The 11,809-nt window shown below is 41.9% G+C and overlaps 1 long non-coding RNA gene across 1 annotated transcript in view; it reads right to left on the reverse strand.

The window, feature by feature from the left end:
* Positions 1–1,704: 1,704 nt before the first annotated feature.
* LOC117960428 overlaps positions 1,705–11,809 on the reverse strand; it is an 18,891-nt gene continuing 8,786 nt past the window's right edge. Inside the window, exons 2-3 of the long non-coding RNA XR_004660152.1 lie at positions 5,545–5,546; positions 1,705–1,717 (exon numbers count right to left, since the gene is read on the reverse strand). This is a non-coding gene — a long non-coding RNA (uncharacterized LOC117960428). The remainder of the gene's footprint in view (positions 1,718–5,544; positions 5,547–11,809) is intronic.

An 11,809-nucleotide genomic window follows, 5' to 3' on the forward strand; every position in this document is an offset into this window, starting at 1 on the left:
AGTTCCTGCCCTCCAGCAGCCTGCCCCGCTGCACGGCTGCTGCAGTTCCTGGAGCGGGCCGAGCCAGCCGGCGAACTCAGAGAATTAAGATTTAAGCAAACATCACTGGACGTCAATTCCCACATATGGATGTGTTTGTAGAAAAGAAAAAGAAGGGCGAGCAGCTGCTGTCGTGACAGTGCAAACCTTGTCACAGCAATTAAGTAAAACTGTTTTCACAAAAATAAAGTTCCTGCTGAGGGGTTTGCACTTTTTCATGAATGGTTGGTTCCAATTCACTGTAAGGCCCAGAGGCATAATAAAAAAGGATTCTGGATCTTTTATGGACTGAACTTGCAACCTTTCAGTTATAAAATTGTCCGGCAGGCAACCCGGTCTCGACAACGTTGTACTGTCTGTGAAATGTGTGTTGAGACCACACAGCACCAGTCACACAAAGATTAAATTAAGCCCATTTCCCTGGTAAGGATCAGTCCTGCTCAATGAGGCTGTGCCAGTCAGATTGTGAGAAGGCAGGGTGCTTGACTCTACAAGACCTGCAAGGTGTCAAAGCTTGCCCCACTAAAGCCCTCCACTGAGGATGAAGAAAGCAGAATCTGGCACCCTCCGATCACCCTAATGCCCACTTCTCAGGAGCCAGAAACAAGGGAGGAGAGAGAGGACTTTGAGCACACCTCATAATACACACACACACACACACACACACACACACTTGTTATTTCCCTTGGGTGAACTCACCGGTGTACGTCACCAGCCAGGCCACTTTTGACCATTGCTGTGGTGACGATTCACAGCCCAGCCATTAACACTGCGGGAGCACTGGAAATCTTGACACAGACCTGGCAACATGCATATATTGCCCACGCACATATCCCACCTGAAAATCCCAAATTAGGTGTAGAAAATTAAATCATGCCGGAGAGCTGAGAATGTGCCAGTGTGTGATGCCGGCATCATGCCTGCTCAGTGTGTGTGTGTGTGTTTGTGTGTGTGTGTGTGTGTGTGTGTGTGTGTGTGTTTGTGTGTGTGTGTGTGTGTGTGTGTGTGTGTGTGTGTGTGTGTGTGTGTGTGTGTGTGTGTGTGCGTGTGTGTGTGTGTGTGTGTGTGTGTGTGTGTGCAGGTAAGACAACCAATATCTGAAAAAAGCCAAGTGAGCAGGGTTCATGGAATCGGGTTAATGATTATCATTATGATTATTTGTTGTCAAATAGCTTTATGTAAAATAATTATAATGCTCTTTTATGCTGCTATAATGTTCTTAAAATAAAAATGAAAAATAAGATTGCTCTAAAGTACCAGATTGTACCCAGCAATAACCTGAAATAAAATCATTCTTTTAATAAATTGCTTTGTTAAAACTCTGACACCACTGGACTGTTGGCTAAACACAACATAAATATTCACCAATAAAACAATAAAAAAAGAAAACTGAATGTAACAAATGCTGTGTTACAGGACACAGAGTAAGTAGAGCAGTGCCCGTACACAGGATGGAGACCTACAGCACCACATATTATACAGAGGTGTTGAGGAAGAGGACGAGGATTCATCTCACTTTCCGAGCCTTACCGCTGGCTGGCAGAGCTGTGCAGCATCATTTCCTGACAGCTCCGAGTGCTAACGGAGGGCTCTGGAAAAAGCAAGACGCTAGCCAGAGACAGAGGATACTGGATATGAAGAGGAGATTTAAAGAGAAAGGAGACAGATCTCTATCTAACTCCTAATAACGACTGTGTGAGCAAAACGGTATGTGTATTTGAAAACATGCACAGCATAACAAATCGGCAGAAAAATCCCTATTATTGCTTGAAACAGTACTTTTCCTTGGAATGATTTTTCTTAATATATGGCGATCAGTCTAGCTTAGCATAAAGACTGGAAGCACTTTCTACTTTTTACCAATATCATCAGGTTGACCTTATCAGCGCACCTGCTTGTAATACAGCACAGATTAAAAGTCCCTCTAGGACTTGCGATTGTGCCAACAGGTCATTTAATACAGAGGCGGATGACTTTGTTGGACCTCTGTATGACATTTTGTAATCATCGTTGGTAGCAAATGTCAGCTCACCACAGAGAAGACTTTCAGCTCTGCCGTTAACAGAATCCAGAGAGTGAAACTATGCAGAACCAGAACTTTCACCTAATCTATATTAAAAACAGATAGCACAAGCAACAAAGACAAATACACAGTTTGTGAGCTGCTGCAGATGCCTTGTGAGAGTGACCTGGATGCCATTCACACCAAATCCTCCAAGCCATACAACGGTATGTGTCAGGGCAAGAAACTTTCCAATTAAAAAAAAACACTTTTTTTAACCTAAGACTAAAGTTTCACTTAGATTCTTTTTAGTTTAGGATATTTTTGGTGTGTTCAAACTGTTTGTTCTATCTAGGTCAGTTACAGCCACGATACTGAACCTTTCACTGAAACACTCAAATGACCGGGAAGAAAAGTCTGAATCAATGAGATACACATGACTAATAGAGTGCTATGATCTGTGGAGTCATATATCTACTCCTCTACTCGTGGAAACGATTCTTGGATTGCCTTGAGAGGCAGCCAAACCATGCCGCACTCACTGGAAATCAAACATGCAAGACACGGGACATATGAAAGTCTTTATGGGACCCTTGAGTGTGCCTCATTCTTTGCTTCGCTCACCCCTTCCCTTTTGTTCTCCCTGTCTTGTCATCCTCGGGGCTGTGTAAGCTCCGTGGTTTTGGCAAGCCGGTGCAGAGATCCCAGTAGTTCCTGTTGTGGGGAGAGCAACTATTACAACCCCACACTGCTACAGTTCACAGAACAATTATCCTAATTATCATTTCACCAAATAGAGCCACGATATCCAGTGATGCGGCTGCCGTGGGTATTGAATGTCAGCTTGAGATGCCGTATATGTTTCTATTTTGCAGTCTGTCTTTAATTTAGTGTCTTTTGTGTATTTAGTTGTGGGAAGTACCGAATACTGTGTGTCATTGGATGTGGCCACTGTGAAAAATGTATGAACCAACCACTTTCTAAGATGGATGAAAAAAAACAAGTATTTAAAACGTAATACAAACAATTAGTTGTGATGCTCCCAGGCCTATCAAGTCCCTATAGACATAGGAGCGTCCTGTAGTGCATTTTGAGCTGTCCAATGCCAATTCTTTTTGTCCTTTTCTTTCCCTCTACACATCTGGCAGCACACAGGCTGACCAAAGCCTGTCCAGGCAAAGACAAAAATAAAGAACAGGAGAGTGAAGAGAAGAGCGCAGAAAGAGATGAGGCGTCTGCTAGTCTCCCATGCTGAGGAAGGACAAGGGAAAAGAAAGTCAATAATTCGGCCAATGCAATGCTTGAATCCGTTCTCCATTTTCTCCATCTCCATCTCCATCTCCATCCAGCTCCTCTTTTCTCTCAGCCAAAGTGACTGATGGAAACGACCACAACTTAACTGATACATGGAGCGGTGAGCATTAAAACCAGCGTGTCTGCTAAAGAGCAGTCAGTGTGCCGCTAGGAGGGAAAGGTTATACCTGAGCACAGGGATGGGAAACCACCAGAGCCAAAATCTAGGGAATAACAGAAAGGTTACATATTCCCTGGCAAAGAAATGAGAAGCAGTGGTTAGAGAGAGAAAATGGGATGAGGTTGAAAGTATAGTTTTTTTACTCTGTGTATGTTCATATTTCCTCTATGATTTTTGCAATCGGAATCCAATCCAACTTAATTCTTTGAAGGGAACGGCCTTCCTTTTTACTTTTCATGGGACTTCTCTATGATAATTAGTTAAAAACAAGTGATACAGTCTGAGGTAAAGGGCACCAACACAGGACCTTTGCCCAGTGGAATGTAAACGTAAAAACATCATACAGAATGTTGCAAATCTTTAAAAATGATATCCGAACATCAATCCCAAACTGCATTAAGCAGGAAACTGCAGTCATGCCATCAGTTATCCTCCAACTATCACATAAAACAACTGATTTCCATTCTCTGATCTTGTGGCTGCTTTCACATGTTGTTTTACAACTCTTTTCTCGCGGCTGAGCCTTTCTATGAGGTGAGCACACAGTAGATCAGCTAGCTAATGATTGGCATTTGATAGACCTATCTCAATTAGTGATTTAGAAACTAAAAAACTCATTTTTTGAGTATTTTTAGTGTCCGGTATGTACCAGGTCAGCCTGGCGAATGTACCGAGTGCTCATTAATCCCAAAGTTAACCCACTCATGCTGTACAAACACATGCTGTTATCATAAGGTAAGTCTATGGCTCGAGCTGCCTGCTACAATGCTGCAGTCACTTACAACATGAGCGGCACAACCGATGTATGAGCTGGAACCATTTGCTGAATTCGCTGGACGAGATCAAATGGACTGTTCTCTTAAATCGATGCAGTAAAATCACATGTCCATTACATTGTTTTGAGCTCATGTAGCCTACCTATGTACCAGTGGGAAGCTGAGTCAATCCATTAAAATGAATTCCGGAGTTCATCATGCTGTCCAAAAAATCTTCATGGTTGTATTTGTATATAAACATACATTTTTTGTATTTGTACATTCACTTTTTTTACATTTTTGTCTGATCTTAATGTGTCACCATAGCCGCATAGTTGTGGACTACACCACTTTGGAAAAATTAAAAGTGCAGAAGAATACCACAGTCAAGGAAGATTTATACTTAGAAGCACACACACACACACACACACACACACACACACACTTGGTTATTTAACATTAGCCCAAATTTAACGTCACGCTCATTCTAAACTCTCCCACTCACTCACACTACATTTACCAGCGCGCTCTTGCATACTTGTGGCAGCTGTGAGACCCGGTGAAGCCACATTTCCTTCATTAAGAAATATTTCACTTGCACACAGTTCTGGGTGCAGACTGTTTCAATAAGACCCCAACAGACTCAACCTGGCTCGTTTATCACCATTAAGGAAGTGAAAGGAGCAAGGTACAGGTGCTGAAACCGGCTCGCAGAAAATTCCCTGTATTTTGACACAAAACACCATCACTATTAGTGTGTCGTACAGGGGCAGAAGTGTTTACGCCGCTTTGAGAAATGAATAATGAAGTGCACAGCAGCACCATGGAGCAGGATTAGGTTTCAGACCTTTAAACTGTACAAAACTACCAATGGAAAATATGTGGATATGATCTTAAAGTGCCCTAAATAGCTAACTAACTAACTATAATTACGTTGCTGAATCCCACACATCTAATACTCTAAACATTATGAATTATGTGTAAACATTGTTTGTCTAAGATCTTTACTTGATTAAGAGTAGTACCGATCTCTACAATCAAATCTTTCAAAAACGACTGGCAATCTGGTCTCCATTTGACCACTTAATTTAACTACATAATGGTTCCTCAATGCCTTAATCACCACAGCTCGAGATACGGTTCTCAGTTGCTCCCCAAGAAAACAAACCTCTTACTGACACATGTTGCCAGGAGTTCAACCGAAATCTAACTGCAGATCAATGGGCCCTGGCTTAATTATTCTGAGGTGTGGTGCAGGGAAGAGCTCATGTCACGACTTGTGTCTTGTCTCGATTCTCATTATTCAAGCTTGGAAAAGTCATTTCACTATTTGTTCTGTTTTCCTTTGGTTGAGTAGACCTGTTGAAAGGTTAAACTTGCTTAAATATGCTTGGCAGACACTGTGTGAATGTGCATGTGTGGATGTATGTATGTGCATGTCAGTGTATTGTCTATGCATGTGTGAAGCGGTGCCTCGGGTTACATCATGGGCTGAATGTGAGGAATCCGCCCCCGCTGTCTCGGTAGGTGTGCACCCAGCGCCCTTCCTCATGGCGAAGCTCACCTGGCCCAGGTGTGCTTTCCATCCCAGAGGCCATCAGTGAACGTGAAGCTGCAGGCCTGCTGGGAGTCGCCCAGCCAGCCAGTCCTGCTTTATGGCTCTTCTCATTGGCCTCTCTCCTCCTCCTGTCCAAGCAGCAATGTAATGAGGCCCTAATGAGCCTGTCACTCCAACTGTCACTTATTGTGACCTGAGAGACACAGAAACAGAAGAGGGGAGGGGGGACGAGAGGTGAGAGGGGAGACAGGCTGGCAGGAAATAATAATAAAGTGAAGACAAGAAATTAATAATGTAGAGCAAGCTAAAGTGGTTAAATATGACATTTGTTATATTATATGATGTATAGGATTATTACAAATGGATCACTTTACAGAAATAGAACAACATATTCGCACACGTTGCATTGGAAGCCAATCGTCCATTCCAGTCTCTATTTGTAGTGGCCCAAACGTATTTTTAGGTCATGCAATTGATCCGACTTAAATTATATCAAGAAAGTAGAGACAATATATGTCAAGACTTCAGTATGTATGAAGGTGGTAAAAGTACCAATGCCACAAATTAATCAATTTTCCTCTTTTACACATTAAAGTTGTATTTAAAATCCCACGTACTCAAAGCTAGTCTGTCTGTGTGTCTGTGTGTCTATTTGTCTGTGGGTCTGTCTGTCTTTCTGTCTGTCTGTCTGTCTGTCAATATCTCCATAAGTATCAAAAGTAAAAGTCCTCATTCTGCTGAAAAATGGACCCTGTGACTGAAATTTAATCAGATATGACATTATTAGATTCATAATACTGATCATCAATGAATGAGAAGCGTTTCGTTGTTGTTTTCAATAAGTAGCTACTTTAACAGGAACTACTTTATAGTTAGTCTAGTGGTTCCTAGCCTGGGGGTAAGCCCCCCTCTAAAGACACAAATGTGAATATATTTTTTGGGAATATTCTTTCATTTTGCTTTTTTATGTGAAATGTTGGACAGTTTGACCTATGTGAGCCTCAAACTGTACTTTACTGTAAATGAGTAGGAGGTTAGAGGGGAGATCGCTCTGGTGGAACTACGGACAACTCATCATAGGCATCTGAAATGTTACATTGACCCTAACCACACCACACTGCCTTCATTGTAAAAAAGAGGTTGTGAACCAGTACTTTAATCTTTAACAAATACCTCTTAATTTCAAAAAAGCAACTAGTTACTACACCTATCAACTGAAGTGAAAGGATAAAGTAGCGTGAAGCAGAAATAATCAAGTCAAGTAAAAGTACCTTAAGATTGTACATAGGTAATTGAGTAAATCTGCTTAGACACATTCCACCAAACAAACGAAGATCCAGTAAGTTCTGTGGACTGTATGACCTACATCTCTTCCACTGTGTGGAGCCAGTGAGCCATGTCCCCTGAGCAAATGTTACAGAGAAGGAGAGAGGAAGGACTGAGGAAGAAAGAGGGAAGGGGGAACATTGTACAGTTGTCTGGCAAAGCCAGAGGTTGCCTGATTAAAAGCACGTGCTCACCCCCGATTGGAGAGCTATGACAGACAGAACACAGCAGATACACAGACATGAACAAAGAAGTAAAGACCTCCACGGTCATGCAATAGATGCACACGCTTGCCGAAACACATGTGGCAATGATATAGGTGGTTGCAAGGTATGACACACAGCTAAATAAGTGACTGTAAAAAGTTCAGACCTTTTTTTTTCCTCTAACACTGTGATTACAGGGAGGTTTTCAGAAGGGATCATGTCCTCCTGTTTGGAAGGTTAGTTAATAATAACAAACACTCTGGAGAATCACTTGAGAGAAGAGAGGAGTAAGGAAGACGAGAGGTGGTTGTGTGTCCGTGTGAGAGCATCACTGGGCCATGACGCGGAGAAGTGAAGCGAGCCAGGAGAAAGCAAACAGGAGCAGAGAGCTGAAGAGCGGCTCGGGACCCAGAAAGAACAGCAAAGTTCAAACCCAAAGAGAAAATATACACTGCACAGGCCTTTAAATTAAATAATAATGTGTCTCAAAACAGAAGAGCTGGGCGGTGAACTCAGCTCCAAAATGACAACATGCAGAGACTCTTTTGTTCTCCGAGTGGTTGGCCGAGACGCCAAGGCTTTGAAGCTGACAACTGGCGAATCGAGACTCAAGAGACACATTTGGCAGAAAAAAAAATCATGACCATAATGAAATACATTTTGATTCTTTATTTAGACTTTGCGTGCATTTTCTCTTTCATTGCAATCTTTCACCACGCTTTTGGTGTGGTCTGGCTTTCGGAATATTAAATATTTATTCAATCCTTGGAACACATCGTTCATCTTTTCTCACTGGTGTAGGTTTCAAAAACACACATGCTGACTAGTTTACCTCTGACAAAACATTTTCAGGAGAGCTTGGGGGTGGGGGGGGGGGGGTATATGGATGTAAAAAATACATCAATCTTTGTATGTCAGCGCTGCTTTGGCACAACGGGGATTTTAAATGGTGCAAAGCAATAGCCATCAGCAAAAAGAAAGAGCTGTGTTGGTGTAGGAGATGTTGGTCGGTCTGCACCCAGAAGAAGTGGTCCCGACTGGGGCCGCCATGTTGGTCTGGTTTCCCTTCTTATCTTTTGTTTATCTAGCTCTGGAGACCATTACCCATCCCCCATCCCAACGTATTTATGTTAACTTTGATTAATCGTCCCCACATTGGCAGTGACACACACACGTTGATTGAGAAGTGAATAAAGAGTGTTTTACTTAAGAAGGAGCTTAATCCAATCCTCATGCCCAGGAGAGGAGGCCAAGCAGTGTAGCCGGCATGCTCCATCTGCAGACAAGCCCAACCATTTTTACAGTGTATGGAGCTTAACCCTTGTGTTGTCTTCACGGCAACCATGCAACTTTTAGTTTTTCTGAGTCAACATTTTGACGTTTTGTTGCTTTTATCCAAGTTTTTTTCTGCACCTTTTGACGTTTTTGTGTAATTTTGTTACACAAAAAAATGTTGTGTAAAAAATGTTTTTAAGGCTTTTTCTGAAATTTTTGTCACTTTCTTTTTCTTTTATTGTCTTTTTTTTCAAATGCTGTGAAATTAAATGAAACTCCCAAATTTGATAAAGTAGCAAACTGATCATATGTTTTACTTCTGAAGAGCGTTGTTGGGAACCATCCATTTTACTTTTTGTTGTAAAAACCCAAATTTCTGACATTGAAATTTTTAGAAAATGACAACAGGAGGGTTTAAATCTTTTTAACCTTTCACGTCGATGGCCGGGTTGCTCGGTTGGTGGAGCGGTTGACCATGTGTAGAGGGTCGCTCTTTGGCGCGGCGTGCCGGGGTTGGACTCCACCCTGTGGCCCTTTGCTGCATGTCATTCCCCTCCTCTCTCCCCTTTAATCTAAAATGGAGGCCAAAAAGTGCCCAACAAATATTCTTAAAAAAACAAAACACTTAACGTTTCTTTTCATTTGTCAAAATGTACATGGAAACAGATAAGACCTGCATTTCTGAGAGCGGAATTCCGAGATGCGAGACAAGGTTCTTTTTTTATCCAAAACCGGATTTTTTTTCCCGGAGCAAAATACTGCAGGTCTTCGGTTGTTTTAAGCTCAGAAATTACACTGATTGATTAAGACAAATCTTTTTTTTCTCTGTGATAAAATATCTAATCATGGTTTATTTTTGTTTCTTTTTCTTGTCCAGTAAAGACTTAAAAACAACCAGACATCTGTAAAACAGGATTTCATTGGCATCGTTAAGCAAAGTGTGAAATCACAACAGCCCGTTTCCAACAGAAGCCTTGCTCAATCCCTCACGTAAACCCGGGCTCCTGCAGTTATGTTGCCCCGTGACGGCTGAGCTTACCTGTCCCCGCATGAATCGTGCTGAGAACAGCATTCGTCCCTGAACAATGTGCTACTTTTATCTAGCTTTGGGGTTGCTATAAATATTTTTCCAAATACACTGCGTTACTATGGCTTCGAACAAGTAGCAACATAGAAGTACAGTAAAGTTAATTGCCAGGTAAAGCTCTTAATGTAGAGCGTATCATGCCAGTTGACACACACTGTTGCATGCATTAGAAGGATGGATAGATAGATAGATAGATAGATAGATAGATAGATAGATAGATAGATAGATAGATAGATAGATAGATAGATAGATAGATAGATAGATAGATCCAGTAGTAGGCATCCAGTAGCAAGACAACTATAACACAACAAACACATATACACACTCATATCACACATGCATAAGAATAAAAATAAAAATCCCTCACAGAAATGCAATGATCATGATAAGATAAGATACTATGGTAGACAGTGTGCAATGGTGATGGTGCAAAATTGAATATAACACCTATGAACTGACTGATTGAATAAGAATAAGATTCTCAGCTGTTGTTTCTGCTGCTGCAGAGTCCGAGCAGCAGTGACTGCTTCACATTATGGTATTCCCTCATTCCCCATTGGGAAATTTGTTATCTATCATGTGACTGCCTGGGTTCCATTAAAGCTCACACCACCTCCTCTGACTGGGCCGATGCAGCGTGGTGACAGATGGTGTTTCTCTCCACGTTTTTAGACCTGGACTGAGGTTTGTTTGTGTAGCAGCATGCTCAGCGGGAGTCCGCCATTTCCCTTTTTCTTCTCATATATATATATATATATATATATATATATATATATATAAGAGTAGCTGCATGTGTGTTACCCAGGCATCCATCCCTGTGTTTGCACTGTGTGTCATATCTATCAACAGTGAGTGAAAAGCTGATCAACATTGAAAAGACCTCAGCACATAGCCCAGCTTTATCTGTGGAGCTCAATGGAGTCATACAGTAGGTATGTAGTAATGCACATTTAGCAAATGTGCACAAACATATCGGCCTCTGTGGGCCTGATAACAAGTTGGCGCCACAGCAGAACCGATATCTCTTGACAGCGTGAGTGATTGTGAGAAACAGAGAGTCCGTCAAACTTATTACCAAACTGATAACTCTCAGCTAGACCTCCATCATTCCCTCTCTTTATCAATTGACCCCACCCACTGTTGCCCTCATTTTGCTGCCCTCGCTCTCCATCTCCCTCCTCCAACTTTGAGCTGGGCCCGAGGGTGACCACTCTGCTGGGCCACAGCTCCATCAAGAGACTGCACTGCTCTGTTCCAAGTGTCAGAGTGATGGAGAGGGGTTATCAACCCCAAAAACCTCCCTCTTCTCCCCTTCCTCCAGAGAAAAGGCCTGCAAGAAGAAGTGAGGCTCCAGGGATTGAGCTGTTTGTCTGGTTTGAATAAAATGGAGCTTTGAGTTTGATGGAGAACTGGCTGTTTCGTTGTGAACGTGGTTGTCAAAGTGTTAGACTGAGACGGGGCGTGGAGATTGATATCAGTCCAGTAAATGCTGCATAAGAGGCACTTTTATAGTGATGTCTTGTGCTTGTTTTAACAGTAGCCTTAAAGCAACCCATCTGATGACAGTTACATCTCTCAGACTCACAGTGACAAATGGTGATGTTATAGCATTTCAAGATAAAATACTTTTTTCACACAGATTCTAATGCAAGACTTCCTGGAGCAAAAAAGAAGACTAATAGCAAAATATGGAATAAAATAAGTGAAATACTACGTCAATATCCTTTCACATTGACACCATGTACTTTTCTGCTGAGAAAAAGATGGCAAGAACAATGTGTCAGTGTTTCTAAACCTTACATTTACTTCTTTTTATTTGTCCAATCGCTCAACACGTAGGGGGACAGGGCTCTGGAAAAGCAAAAGTGCATGTCCAAGAAAAACCACCTCTTCGCTATTTAAATACACAAATACACAAATACACACACAAAGGTCGCCCAGCTGTGAAAAGAAGCCAAAATACACTTAACTAATCTGCTTGATCTAGCAAATCATTCACGATGAAAGTTTCAAAGAGGTTGAAACTTGAGCCACATGCACCTCCTTAACCATGGCCAATGCAATTTCCACTGGCAGGCAGGGGGGGG

The sequence above is a fragment of the Etheostoma cragini genome, chromosome 17, assembly GCF_013103735.1.
Source record: "Etheostoma cragini isolate CJK2018 chromosome 17, CSU_Ecrag_1.0, whole genome shotgun sequence".
NCBI lineage: Eukaryota > Metazoa > Chordata > Actinopteri > Perciformes > Percidae > Etheostoma > Etheostoma cragini.